Here is a 15,650-nt window from a genome sequence, read left to right as displayed (position 1 = left end):
CGCCAATTCGTGACTTCAGGAGTAATTCCACAACATTTGCAAAGCCTACGTGTTACTCTAAAAATATATAATACTTAAAATATACAAATTAAACTAAACTGTTTATTTTACCAGGTCATTGAGCTATGGGCTTATTTTTATTAAGGGACCTGGCCACAAATTACAGCTCGAACGAATCAACCAAAACCATTTAATCGTTAACGTCACCCGACTCATGACGACGCTGGTTGCAGAGCGCCGCTCGGGTTTAAGTTCAGCAGCCGGGCAGCCGCCGTCCCCTTGCACCAATTACATTGTCGGTAAGAAACAGCAGCAGCGTGACAAGCAAGCCGGCAGGCCGGTCCATTAAGGCGGCCCCCTCCGTTGTTTTGCGTGATGTGTGCACGCGTCACCACGTGCAGACTGAACACCCGCGCTCGCCTTCTGACGCACACCGCGCAGCATTCTTCATGGCAAGGCCCGCGGGCCATCGGTGGGGCCCCTGGTGGCCTTTCGTGCGGCCCCTAACGGTGCGGCCCCCCGAGTGAAAACAGCCCCAATCACCATCGTGCTGCTGTCAAACCCCAATGGTTTCAAATAATGTGTGTGATGGGCCCTTGCACTGATGATGCTTACCGGCGAAAGTGTTCCCCCCCCTCTAAAACTGTGTGAAAGACACTGGCGCACATTAACATCCCACAAAGATACCCCCCCTCCACTCCTAATGCATGAACAGACTGTTGGGGCAAGTGCTGCGAGGCAGCAGCGCTACGAAAGCCGGTACGGCACACCAAGGGGGTAAGTGGCCAGGACCACGCCCGGCCGCCTTTGTCTCCCTAGTGGCGATGTTTACACACAGCAACAGGTACTCATTTGAGGTCAAATATTCTCCACTTATTGATCGTGAGCGGGAATCGAACTCGGGTCGCCGGGCTCATCATCGGACCCCAACCGTCCCACACACACTAAGACCGCCCCACCCCTGAACACCCTTGAGTGTTCACGCACACACCAATACCCCTATGGCTCACATTCTAACCTAAATTACACACACATGCACTTGTGTTTTTACGCTTAAACATCACACCCACACAAACTCGTCGTCTTGGCACGCACGCGAACTAGGCGGGCCCGCTGGTAGCAAAATCAAGTAAAGAATAACTTTTTTGGGGAAAAAAAAAATGTAGGCAAATAATGTTGCTAATCTCTTCCGACAAAAAATAAACTGCCCATTGCCGTTGTGTAGGCGAGCTGTGTGCGCGAGACTGTGTGGTGAACGCTTGGGGGGGGGGTTGTAGAACTTTGTCAAAGACGTGTGAAGTGTCCACCGGACGGACCGACATTACCCCAGGCTCGGCAATCGGAAGTGAGCCAAGTGGCTCCCTAAAACAAAAACAACAAAAACTCCCCCAACAAAAAACAAACCACCGTTCATCGCTAAAATGGCGGCGACGTCACCACCACGGCGCTTGTGCCACGCTTGGTGCACTTTGAGACCACGTGAAGTGTCTGAAGGCCCGCTGGCAGGTCATGGAACAGATCCAGGTGCCGTGGGTTGACCGACTTAGAACCCACCACCACCAGCATCAACATAACTATGAAGAGCTAAGTAAAACCCACTGGCTTGTACATCCAGCCCTTTCGTCACTTCACTCCTTGATAAGTGCCTCCCCACACGAACGGGTCGCGTTGGTTATGTATGTAAACATGTTGAACTTCTTACGCACCGTACGTAGCCATTCCGTGATAATCGGTTGGCTACTCGGTTGGCTCCGTACAGCTCTGGTCATTGCGAGTTTATGAAGGATAAGAGGGGGGGGGCATGGGTAGTAACCAAGGACAGTACAATGGATGTTGTTACTGCCCTGTGCCGTAAACAATGCAGCCACACAGCTGCCGGTGACAACCCGCTTTGCGCGCATCAAGTACAGCCCCATCCAAACGCTTTCCAGGCTAAATCCCTGCTTACATTTGACAAACCCTGCTGAGGTGTGTGGTCCCTCTGGTAGCGAAAAGGATGCGACGCTATTAAAAAGGGAATCGTTTCCGTAGAAACGGCGAGAAGCCTGCGATCATCATCGCCACACTTGCACCCCACGGATTTCACGGGTGAAGGTGGGGGGGGGGGCGAGATGGTGAGGAAGGGAGCAAGAAGGGGAGTGAGATGCGCAAAGAGGTAGTGAGGAACTGAAGCTGTTTACGGGGGACGAGGAGGTGGTGGTGGTGAGGAAGGGAGCAACGAGGTGAGGTGGGAGACAGTAGCGGGGAGGGAGCGAGGTGAGAGAGATGAGAGGCGGCGATGAGGGACGAGGGGGGGCGAAGAGGGAGCGGTTGCTACCCAGACAGCGCTGCTCTGGGAGGTAGGAATCGGACACCGGGGAGCGAGGAGGCATCGTTACCAAGGGCTGGATTGACGTCACGTGCCCGATGGGGAAAGCCTCGGAAACATCTGATAATAATCGCCTAACCCCATCCACTCCCCACGGACTCACCGAGCCATCTTCTCTCTGCCGCCGCCTGTCCCTCAACTCCCCCCCCCACCACCGCTCCCATCACACGGGGGGGGGATGGGGCTTACAGTAGCGCGTACAGTGGAACCACTTAACGCAGGCGAACAGTGTGGGCGGGTGCCGCTAACGAGCGAGCCGGGCGTGCTGATGAGGAGCAGAGGGCGGCGAGTGGGGGGGGCGGCGAGGGCGTTCTTATGGCGGCCCACGTAGGAGGAAGACGATGGTACACACAGGGACAGCAGGACGGCGCACATGCGTGCACGACGGAAAGACCCATCACACGCACTCGCCACGCAAGACATCACCGGACCCATGGACAAAAAGGAGACGCACATCTAGCAAAGCCGAAATCGCACACGAAAAAAATCACGGATGCGCACACGCACACCACGCATTTAAACGCATTGCCACGCACACCCTGCAAAACGCTGTCGCTCAGTTTCATCTCACACAGGCTCATCACGGATATTGAACATGGGCACATCACACACAGAACCGTCAAGACATATCACAGGCTATTCGCAGACACCACGCACACCAACAGACCCATGTCGCCCTTGCAAAAGAGGCAATGCTGTTTAATCCGTCTCAATGGTTTCATAGCCTCTCCCAGTTAATTAAATACAGGATATAAAAACGTCAATCGCATGCAACCAGAACACACCCATACCCATAAAAGAACACAACCGCACCCACACAACCATATACAGTACTGTACTCTATCCACATCATTTATCCGATATCAACCATCAATGATTTTCTTCTCAATGGCTTCTTGCTCATCTAATCCTGATAAACAACATTCACAGATGGTATCAAGCCACTGCCGAGTAATGGCCTGCTATTGACATATCAGTTGTGGGGAATGTTTGAGCATACTTCACCACGCTGGTCCGTGCGGGCTGGTAAAGGGGCGATCCAGGACCGGTTCAGATACTCAAACTCGGTCATTACCTTGTTTATGTTATTGGTTCGTGCTGACGCAAGTGGTATCGGTTCAAATGATGAACCGAAACCACGAAAATTAAGGATATAAAAGTCAGCACGATTAGACCAGGTTAATGATGATAACACTTTTCTTTTTGAAAAAGCCCCCTATAATGTCGGGGGAGGCGGGGTTTCACAAAAACCTTTCACATAACATCTCAGATATTTTTCAAGTGCACCCCCAGTGGCAGCTGTCTCAGTGGGCATAAGGAGACTCATCACAATCTGTCAAAATAAAAGGGGGGAGGGGGTGGGTGGCAATGATTGCTACATGCAAATCGCAATTGAGAAATTAAGATTGTTTGACCGATTTTGCCTCATCTGCTCTTGTACGGGCAGGTCCCACTCCCACCTTGAGGGGAGAAGTGTAGCCGCACAGAGAGCTCTCAAGGGACCTGTCTCGTAAGCCACACTAATCCATGCGTATACCATATTATTCACCCCAATAGCCGCACCAACACCCATGAACCAAATAAACACCAAAACAACCACACTAAAATCTAACTACGTGAATGAAAACAGAATCCGAATGTAATTTTTTTTTCCTGGAGAAAAACCGTTCAGCTGTTATTTGAGAGATGTCCAGTTGGGATAACCAAACCACCTCGTAACCACATTATACATCTGACTGAATGCACCGGCGCATAATCACATCATTACCCTCAACAATCACATCCTACACACTCATTAACCACACGAACAAAAATCATTGTAACCCAAAAACCGTAACCACAACATCAATACATGATAACCAGACTACTCCAGACCCATATCATTAACCACAACAATCTTATCATTTACCACGATAACTACTTCATAGACCACTAACCTAATCATTCAACAAAAACGGACTATACCAAAAAACATACAATTAACCACAAAACACATTAGTTACCACAAACACAATATAAAAAACCCAACATACGATCCCCTAAACCACAATTTCCAATTAACCACAACATTAACATCATTAACCACAATAACCTGCCTACCCCACATCATTAACCATAACCACTTGATTAACGACATTTGTAACCACAATAACTGAACAGGCCAAATCCACCATTAACCAGAAAAACCAGGAAACCCAAGTAACCACATTGTATCCACAGCACCGAATCATTAACTACAACCGGACAATGGCACAACCCCATTAACCACCCCAGCCACCACCAGCAACCACCCCTCCAACCACCACACCCACCACCGGCAACCACCACCGGCAACCGAGCAACCACCAACACCCCCACCACCAGCAACCACCCGACCCCCACCAAACACCCCTCCCCCACCCAAACCCCCACCCCCACCAACCCCCCACCCCTCACCACCAACACCCCCACCACCCACCAACAACCCCATCACCAGCACCCCCATCACCAGCACCCCCATCACCAGCACCCCCATCACCAGCACCCACCCCCCACCTACCACCACAAGCACCCACCCCCCACCTACCACCACAAGCAACCACCCCACCCACCACAGCAATCATCAGCAACCACCACACCAGGAATCACCAGCAACCAACTGCCCCAGCCTCCACCACCACCACCCACCAACTACCCCAGCCACCACCACCACACCAACCAACTACCCCAGCCACCACAAACACCACCACCAACCAACTACCCGAGCCACCACCACCACCAACCAACTACCCCAGCCAGCACCAACACCACCAGCAACCAACTACCCCAGCCACCACCACGCAACTACCCCAGCCACCACCACCACCCACCAACTAGCCCAGCCACCACCACCAGCCACCACCACCAGCCACCACCACCACCAACCAACTACCCCAGCCACCACCACCACCAACCAACTACCCCAGCCACCACCACCACCAACCAACTACCCCAGCCACCACCACCACCACACCAACCAACCACCCCAGCCACCACCAACACCACCACCTCCCCCAACCAACTACCCGAGCCACCACCACCAACCAACCAACCCAGCCTGCACCACCACCACCCACCAACTACCCCAGCCAGCACCAACACCACCAGCAACCAACTACCCCAGCCACCACCACCATCACCACCTCGCAACTTCCCCAGCCACCACCACCACCCACCAACTACCCCAGCCACCACCACCCACCAACTACCTCAGCCACCACCACCACTACCAACCAACTACCCCAGCCACCACTATCAACCAACTACCCCAGCCACCACCACCACCACCACCAATCACCCCAGCCACCACCAACCAACTACCCGAGCCACCACCACCACCCACCAACTACCCCACCCCACCACCACCACCATCCACCCCACCCACCACCACCCCACCCACCACACCCACCCCACCCACCACCACCACCCACCAACTACCCGAGCCACCACCACCACCCACCAACTACCCGAGCCACCACCACCACCCACCAACTACCCCAGCCACCACCACCCGCAACCACACCACCCCACCACCACTAACCACCCCACCCCCACCAACCACCAACCACCACCACACCACCAACCACCACCACCCACCTCACCCACAACCACCAACGACCCCCCTCACCCACAACCACCAACGACCCCCCTCACCCACAACCACCAACGACCCCCCTCACCCACAACCACCAACGACCCCCCTCACCCACAACCACCAACGACCCCCCTCACCCACAACCACCAACCACCCCCCTCACCCACAACCACCAACCACCCCCGTCACCCACAACCACCAACCACCCCACCCACCACCAACCACCCCACCCACCACAAACCACCCCACCCACCACAAACCACCCCACCCACCACAAACCACCCCACCCACCACAAACCACCCCACCCACCACAAACCACCCCACCCACCACAAACCACCCCACCCACCACCAACCACCCCACCCACCACCAACCACCCCACTCACCAGCAACCATCCCACCCACCCACAACCACCACCAACCACCCCATCCACCACCACCAACAACCACCAACCACCCCCACCACCAACCACCCCACCCACCACCAATCACCTCACCCACCACCACCAACCACCCCACCCTCCACCAACCACCCCACCCTCCACCAACCACCCCACCCTCCACCAACCACCCCACCCACCACCAACCACCCCACCCACCACCAATCACCCCACCCACCACCAATCACCCCACCCCCACCACCAACCACCCCACCCCCACCACCAACCACCCCACCCCCACCACCAACCACCCCACCCCCACCACCAACCACCCCACCCACCACCACCAACCACCCCACCCACCACCACCAACCACCCCACCCACCACCACCAACCACCCCACCCACCACCACCAACCACCCCACCCACCACCACCAACCACCCCACCCACCACCACCAACCACCCCACCCACCACCACCAACCACCCCACCCACCACCACCACCACCCACCCCACCCACCACCACCAACCACCCCACCAACCAACCACCCCACGCAACACCAACAACCACCCCACCCACCACCAACCAACCACCCCACCCACCACCAACCAACCACCCCACCCACCACCAACCAACCACCCCCACCAGCAGCAACCAACCACCCACCACAATAACCGGACGACCCCATCCACCCCCACCCCGTAGCCGCGCATCCTCCGCTCACCGCCGCTCCGCCGCGTCGCCTCCCGCGTCCCTCCCACTCGGCCGCCGCTCTCGCTCTCCCGCCGAGGTGAACAGCAGCAGCAGCAGTGTGGCCGCTCGCGGGGCTCATGGCGCGGGGCTGCGCGCCGCGTCCGCCATGTCAAACGCGACGGCGAAGAAGACGACGAGGGGGATGATTGGGAAGAGGCGGATGATGATGAGCGGAGACGATGACGAGGAGCAGGGAGGACGACGAGGAAGATGGAGCCCGCTTACATTTCCCAGCGCGGATGGGCAGGCGCGCCGCGCCCATTGGCCCACGCAGTCACAGGCGGGCGTGAGCGCCGACACGAAGCCCCGCGCCCATTGGCCCGCCGGCGAGCACGTGACGGGCTCGCGGCCAACGGGCGCGGAAAGGCGCGCCCCGATGGGCCCCCTTTGGCGCTTATCCGCTGTGGGGAATGTAGAGGCCGCGCTCCATCACCCCACCACCACCCCCCCGTGTGTTGAACCGTGTGTGTGTGTCTTGTATCCGTGTCTTGTTCATGTGTCTGTCTGTGTGTGTCTTGTTCATGCGTCTGCCTTGTTCATGTGTCTGTCTGTCTCTCTTGTTCATGTGTCTGTCTTGTTCATGTGTCTGTCTTGTTCATGTGTCTGTCCGTGTCTTGTTCATGTGTCCGTCTGTGTCTCTTGTTCATGTGTCTGTGTCTTGTTCATGTGTCTGTCTGTGTCTTGTTCATGTGTCTGTCTGTGTCTTGTTCATGTGTCCGTCTGTCTCTTGTTCATGTGTCCGTCTGTCTCTTGTTCATGTGTCTGTGTCTTGTTCATGTGTCCGTCTGTGTCTTGTTCATGTGTCTCTGTCTGTGTCTTGTTCATGTTTCTCTGTCTGTGTCTTGTTCATGTGTCTCTGTCTGTGTCTTGTTCATGTTTCTCTGTCTGTGTCTTGTTCATGTGTCTGTCTGTCTTGTTCATGTGTCTGTCTTGTTCATGTGTCTGTCTGTGTCTTGTTCATGTGTCTCTGTCTGTGTCTTGTTCATGTGTCTGTCTGTGTCTTGTTCATGTATCTCTGTCTGTGTCTTGTTCATGTGTCTCTGTCTGTGTCTTGTTCATGTGTCTCTGTCTGTGTCTTGTTCATGTGTCTGTCTTGTTCATGTGTCTGTCTTGTTCATGTGTCTGTCTTGTTCATGTGTCTGTCTGTGTCTTGTTCATGTGTCTGTCTGTGTCTTGTTCATGTGTCTGTCTGTGTCTTGTTCATGTGTCTGTCTGTGTCTTGTTCATGTGTCTGTCTGTGTCTTGTTCATGTGTCTGTCTGTGTCTTGTTCATGTGTCTGTCTGTGTCTTGTTCATGTGTCTGTCTGTGTCTTGTTCATGTGTCTGTCTGTGTCTTGTTCATGTGTCTGTCTGTGTCTTGTTCATGTGTCTGTCTGTGTCTTGTTCATGTGTCTGTCTGTGTCTTGTTCATGTGTCTGTCTGTGTCTTGTTCATGTGTCTGTCTGTGTCTTGTTCATGTGTCTGTCTGTGTCTTGTTCATGTGTCTGTCTGTGTCTTGTTCATGTGTCTGTGTGTCTTGTTCATGTGTCTGTGTGCGTCTTGTTCATGTGTCTGTCTTGTACGTGTCTTGTATCTGTGCGTGTACTGGGCTTCTCCTAGGTCGACTCGGCCTCAAACGAGTACCTGGTGTGGTGTAAACATCGCCACTGGGGAGACAAAATCGGCCAGGCGTGGTGTTGGCCACCCACCCCCTCGTGTGCTGTGGCGGCCTTCATAGGTGCTCGCTAACAGCACTTACCCCGGCAGACTGTTAGGGCTATACAGGGGATCTTTGTCTTGTGTGAGAGATGTAGGGTCTAACCCGACCATCAAAACGAAGAGGACACTTGGATCTCCAGTATTAGTCACGCACACCCAGTCACTGTACTACCTACCTTTTGAGTTCCTATACAGATAGATATGGCGACTGCCTAGGGAGGACTTCATCCAGCAGTGGATTATGGCTGTCGATGACATACGCATGAATCACTAATACATCTATAGTAGTCACTAAAGCAGGCACGACGGTGGCGAGATGTTAACTCCCTCGCCTGGTATACAGGATGTCGTGGGTTTGATCCCAACCCTAACAGCTGTATATTTAGGGTTTGGATGTTCTCTCCGTGGTCCAGTGGATTTTCCCCTCCACATTTAGAAATATGCACTTAAGAGTATCTGGCTGCTATACATTTCCACATGATAAGCCATTTGTGGTCAGGTCGCTTTTGAAACAGAGCGAAATAGCTCAGTGGGCGTTAGCTGGTAAAATAAAAGATAGTTCAGTTTACTAGGTATTAAAATATCCAGTCTCACGTCTCTCGGCTCCTCGCCTTCAGCAACCCACACTGACCAGTATAGCGAAGGATGGTCAAACAGCCCCCATGATCGACAGTGCGAGGAAGCCTTCATCCAGCAGTGGACTGATAAATGGCTGCTGTGCATGCAGTGTGATTACACACATGGTGCGATTGCACACACAGCCTATTCGCTATACAGGTAGTCTTATCTCCAGATAGTATTGATTCAATCGCACACATTAGGTGGATCGGTAGCGCAGTAGTTAGCACACTGCACTGTGAAACCGACGAACCCCAGTTTGATTCCCAGCCATGGCGAACACGAGTGGCAAGCAAGGTCTGCACCGGTCCTGGTTCTCCCTTCAACCCGCACTGACCAACGGGGAGAAGTATGGTCAAACCCCCATGAACGATAGGGTGTGAAGAGGCCCTCATCCAGCAGTCGACTTACATGAACTATTCACAAAATTATCGAAGACAACTCTACACATATACCCATAGTGTATAATCACACAGTCTGTACGACATACGATCCACAGTCACTTTAGTCAACCAGGGGTAGAGCGAGAGGCTCACAATCGTATGGTTGCAAGTTCAAATCCTTGTTACGGGTTAACTCGTCCCATACTCATTCCAAGGGTGGTAACTGTTTGGGGAAGTCAAGTGGTTGTCCTATGGATACTCGTTCACTATTGTGCAGTCCACTTTACATACACACATACCCATATTATTCCACTTATACATTAGCTATACAATGACAAGACAGACAAATACTATATTCACTGTACCATCAGATACAGTTACTACCCTATGGATTCACGTCACCAGTCTACAATATTTCATAGTTCACACTGTACACCACATGCCTTCAAGACAGAAAACAATACCAAGCGCTCTTGCCAATAAAGGACACTCAAATAACATCTGCCAACCCATCAGCATTTTTTTACCATTCCCGACTGCTGATGAGCTTCTAAAGCACGAAACCAGCCCAGTGTCTACTTAATTGTCGTTGGTTAAATAATACAAGCCTGGAAATACCATAGACCGATGGGACTTAGAATGATATGTTATATTCGTGTGGCTTTGCACAAACAAATGCGATGCAATCACGCAACCAACTCGCTTGGGGACCAGGTGTAGGCAGATGTGTGAAAAGGTCAGATATGGGAACATCAATCAAATATGACAGTCGGAGCATCGTGTACACACAGGTGACAGGGCAAATAAAGCGCAAGTTTCTCCGAACACGGTGAAACGCGCCGACGTGATTTAAAGTCAAACGAATGTACACGAGATTAAGAACACGTGACCGTATGTGACGGAGGTCCCATTTGTGGACGTCTACACTGAGCAACACCAAAACACACAGTGCACTGGTGTGCAGGAAAGGGGGGGGGTTTAATTGGCCATGGCGGTGATGTGTGATGTACTGGACATCAATGCAGATTGTATCGCTTCACACCACGACAAAATCCATAAGTTCACGTGACTGTAGACCAGGGTTGGGAAACCTTGTCTTTAACCGAGAGCTTAATATGACTTTTGGGGTTTTTAAACTCGTTTGGCGAGCCACACATTAACCGACAGGTAAGCAAGATCCATATGTATTCACTGTCCTCCCAAACACCTGAAAGACGGCAGAGTATGGTACCGAGTGTGCCAAAATAATAAACTGCTTTCAGGTTTAAAATGCTCCCCCCCCCTCTCGTACCCGGTTCGTACAGCTGAGAAGATGCTTGCAGCCAAGGATAAATATCGGTTGCGGGGCCTTGTGAAGTGGTCGGCCTAATGTGGCCATGGGCCCTGTGAAATGATGCTGTGGGCAGGAGGCCCCCTAGTCCTGCTATCACCTTGATTTAGTCACAACGAACGCTCGGATGAATAGTTAAGTCGCTTAAACAACCAATATCTGTAATTCATTGGATGGTTGATTATTTTAGGCCCTTTAAAAACAGTGGCCACGCCCCACACCCACCGTCCCGAAGGCAGGCAACCCCCTACAAGCCACGCCCAGCGCGATGCGGCTGACAGCGATTTTGACGTTACCAAGCCCCCGCCCATCACCTCTCGTCCACACGTGGGAAGAGGCGATTCACATGAATTATTAAAGTCGGCGGAGCCGAGCGCTCGTCACAAAGCCTATAGAACCACACCACACACCGTATTGGCTGAAAGGCCCCCCCCCTGCTCCCGTGTTCGTAAAGGGTTCTAGCTACCCCACAAATGCTAGGAAACCCAGTGGCATTTATTTCACAGGCCACACTGTGGCCGAGGACCCAAAGTCTAAACCAGTAAGTTTGTTCACAGAGGCCCAATGCTATTGGCAAACATCACTCTAGAATGGCCACAGGCTGATGCTTATTTTGTTTGCGGTGAGATAACCCTCGTGTATCAACCACACTTCTCCATGCCAATGCTTAACCTTCGTAAACATTACATAGTTTGTAAATTCAGTCGGCATCACAGGAAAAACATTCAAGTCCGACTCAAGCAAAGCCGGAAGTCGGAGCAAGTCGGAAAGGTTACCAAAATTAGATAAAAGTGAAGACTACTGTCCCTACAACTACGTGGTAAGAAAAACAATGTTACTTACTGCGGTCCGTAACCATACCCCCAAACCCCGAAGCCATAACCCAAACGTTAACCCACGCCATCATTATCACCAGCCATGACCAATCCACTGCTAGATGATGACCTCAAGGTCACCCGCACCTCTCACGACCTTGCGAAACAACAATCCACATGCAGGTGAACTGATCTCATCGCTCCATCTCCTTTGGTGGATGTCCTCCCAAATGCTTTCCAATGCTTGGCCATAACCCCCTAACATACACAAACTAAAGAGGGGTGGACAATCCTTCAGATTTCATCAACTGACACCCAAGGCAGGTCTGCGATTGGACGGAAAAATGGCCGAGGATTGGATAGAACTCTTGAGGGAGAGTGGTGCCAAATATTCAGTTTTTTCCCCTACATTTGCCGCTCTGGTCATCAATTAAAAAAAACTACCTGAACAGTGGTAGTGCGCAAATTAACCTTCGAGTGGTAGGCTATGCGCACTCGCAATTATAAAGTTATATACTTATCTGTTGTGTGTAATTCTGTGTACATGTTGTTGGACACCACATGCTCTACATTCATTTAAACGTTTCACAAATGCAACAAAATAAACTCTTTAAATGCATCATAACATCTCTTTCGCATGATACAGCCAGTGAATCTCAGCTTTGTAACCTCTGCTTCATGGCGATGGGAACTCGGATTACATCACACAACACATGTGCAGTGCTTTTTAAAATGTTGTTCAACATTTACTTGCAATTATTTAGTCAAGTTAATCACGTGCAAATGTCATTTTACGTCCGCAATGATCAATTAGTTTCAGTACACCCCAAATAACCGGAAAGGTTTTCCCCAATTAGTCTCTTTGAGAGGTTTTACTGCAGGTTTGATTTGTTCACACCACAGCAGATTATATTTACACAATCTCATCTGACCTGTCAAGGAATGGCTGGACCATATTCCCAATCTACTAAAGGAGGCGTTCAAGAAGCATGGTTTTCCTTTCCGTACCATACCCTTCTTTAACTCCAATCAATTGTGATTCCTAGTTTAACACGCAAGCTTTCGCGACCAATATCATCCATAAGGTGTTTTGTTAGATTTCGTAAATATAACTGTGTCGTTAAACCCGCCACTACCCAACACAGCCAATTAGTAATGTTGTAAATGTTGTGGATTTGCTCTCCAACACACCGGTGTGCTATACTAGTAACGAATTGGCACGTTATGCTTACGTGACAACCCTTACTTATTGGCTGCGACTCCTATACAAACGACAAATACAGTATGGGGCCATCCATTTAGTACGTACGCAAAAATCTGTCAAGACCTGACCCCTCCCCACACCCGGCTGATATTTAATCCACGCAAGAAACGATCAAGGATTCATAATATGAACGTGTTTAAGCAACAGATAGTCCACCGCCGGATTATCTAACTCATTTGAAGGCCAATGCAGACAAATTATTATCGAAGCTTTCCACCCTCCGCCCCCCGTTTCCTATGCGTACGTACATTGTCAGTAGACCCCCACACGCAAGCGTACGCATTTGGGTTAACCCCCTCCATGCGTACGTATTAAATGGATGGCCCCTATGGCCAAAGTTGGAACACTGTTGCCATCTAGGGTGGAGCACACTCAGTTCCTAACCTCGCTGTACCTGATATGTTTCAATGTCTAACAGTTTGGCTTGAAAGTTAAGTCGATTTTGTTTAAATAAGATGAGAACTCCATTGATGATCCAACACTCACCGAGTCAATCGTCTTGTCACGGCCAGTCGCACCCTTTGCACACCACTCTATCCATATCGTGGTTAGCGCGTTCCTATGAACTTTATTCGTTAATTTCTGAAGAAATGCATAAACGCTTTATCCATTACAACTATGATAGTGCTGCTTGTTTCTGGCCGTTTGACGTTTTGGACCTATGCTCAGCAACCGTTTAAAAAACAAGTGTAGTGTATAGCGATGTCACCACTGTAAAGTCTGCAGATTCATATCCTCAGGATTATGCATTTCAATCCACGGTACTATAAACACCACCTGTAGATAGTTTACAGATGACCACACGAGTACTGTAAGACTCGCACATAGATTCTATAACCGTTCACACAGTGGATTCCGCAGATTGACATCAACGTTAATTATTACATGGATTCATAACAGAAGTTTTTTTGGGGGGTTAGATCGCGTAAATATAAATGTGTCGTTAAAACCGCCACCACCCGACACAGCCAATTTGTTACTAGTACAGCACACCGGTGTTGGAGAGTAATTCCACAACATTTACAATTCGAGTACGACGTTTCGCCAGTAATTACAACTAGCATCATCAGGCGACAGCCAGATTTAATATGCGGATTTACCATCCAACACACCGGAATTGCTGTACTAGTAAGGAACTGTTACGTGACAACCCTTACTAATTGGCTGTGTCGGGTGGTGGCAGGTTTAACGACACATTTATATTTAAGCTATCCAACCCCAAAAAACCTCTATTGTGGATAACATTGGTCCCGAAAGCCCACTACGTGTTAATAAACTACGTGGATTCACACTGCAGCTTCTGTAATGTGTGTAACAACGATCGCTCTATAAACTAGCGACCACGCCCGAGATTGCTTTTAAATCACCTCAACCGCTTCATTATCACCGCGGTTACCATTGCAGTTAAGGGTAACGTAGCAGGGTTACAAGGAGTGAGCAAAGGGATGCCAAGGGGAAGTGACGCGGGATATCGAAGAGACAAATAAAGTGGGGGGCATGGCTGCTAATCAGCGGCTACGAGTGGCTGGAGGGGGTTTAAAGGTGGTTAAAATAGCTAGAGGTAACTTGATTGTAACGAGGTAATAAATAGTAACGAGCGGGGGTAACGCGTGCTCGTGACGGGAGCTAAAACCTGGCTTAACAAAAAGGGTATCGTTTCATATCTGCCAACACACATGCGGCGTATCACGTATTCTGTAGAGGGAAATGAGTCTTCAGGTCCATACGGCATACATCCGTTTAGATCCAGCCAACAACATTCGGGCTTGGCTATGTTTGTGTTTCGCCCTTGTGATGGGACTTTGTAGGATGAACGCTGAGATGTATAATGGGCACAGGGTGGCCAATAAGGTCTGAATTGTTCCGTGATAAGGTATGGCACTGAGAAGGGGTTGACAGGTATGGTAGTGAGACACTGGGTAGAGACACTGCGTGGTGAGACACTGGGTAGTGAGACACTGAGTAGTGAGACACTGGGTGGCGAGACACTGGGTGGCGAGACACTGGGTGGCGAGACACTGGGTGGCGAGACACTGGGTGGCGAGACACTGGGTGGCGAGACACTGGGTGGCGAGACACTGGGTGGCGAGACACTGGGTGGCGAGACACTGGGTGGCGAGACACTGGGTGGCGAGACACTGGGTGGCGAGACACTGGGTGGCGAGACACTGGGTGGCGAGACACTGGGTGGCGAGACACGGGGTGGCGAGACACGGGGTGGCGAGACACGGGGTGGCGAGACACGGGGTGGCGAGACACGGGGTGGCGAGACACTGAGTGGCGAGACACTGGGTGGAGAGACACTGGGTGGAGAGACACTGGGTGGAGAGACACTGGGTGGAGAGACACGGGGTGGCGAGACACGGGGGTGGCGAGACACGGGGGTGGCGAGACACGGGGTGGCGAGACACGGGGGTGGCGAGACAC

At 51.4% G+C, this 15,650-nt stretch overlaps 1 protein-coding gene across 3 annotated transcripts in view; it reads right to left on the bottom strand.

Annotated features, from left to right (window-relative positions):
- Nucleotides 1-15,650, bottom strand: part of LOC144730782 (guanine nucleotide-binding protein G(I)/G(S)/G(T) subunit beta-1-like) — a 44,383-nt gene that overhangs the window by 26,749 nt on the left and 1,984 nt on the right. The window contains exon 1 of one of the 3 annotated variants that reach the window (XM_078611527.1): nucleotides 7,087-7,374. The exons of the other annotated variants lie outside the window; for them this stretch is intronic. The gene's annotated coding sequence lies outside the window, so the exon portion shown is untranslated. Of the gene's footprint in view, nucleotides 1-7,086; nucleotides 7,375-15,650 lie in introns of those variants that run through there. 3 annotated transcript variants of the gene reach the window in all.

This window comes from Lampetra planeri, chromosome 36, assembly GCF_965212315.1.
Source record: "Lampetra planeri chromosome 36, kcLamPlan1.2.h2, whole genome shotgun sequence".
NCBI lineage: Eukaryota > Metazoa > Chordata > Hyperoartia > Petromyzontiformes > Petromyzontidae > Lampetra > Lampetra planeri.
The sequence above is the reverse complement of the archived record's forward strand: the minus strand, read 5'-3'. Positions and strand labels throughout refer to the sequence as shown.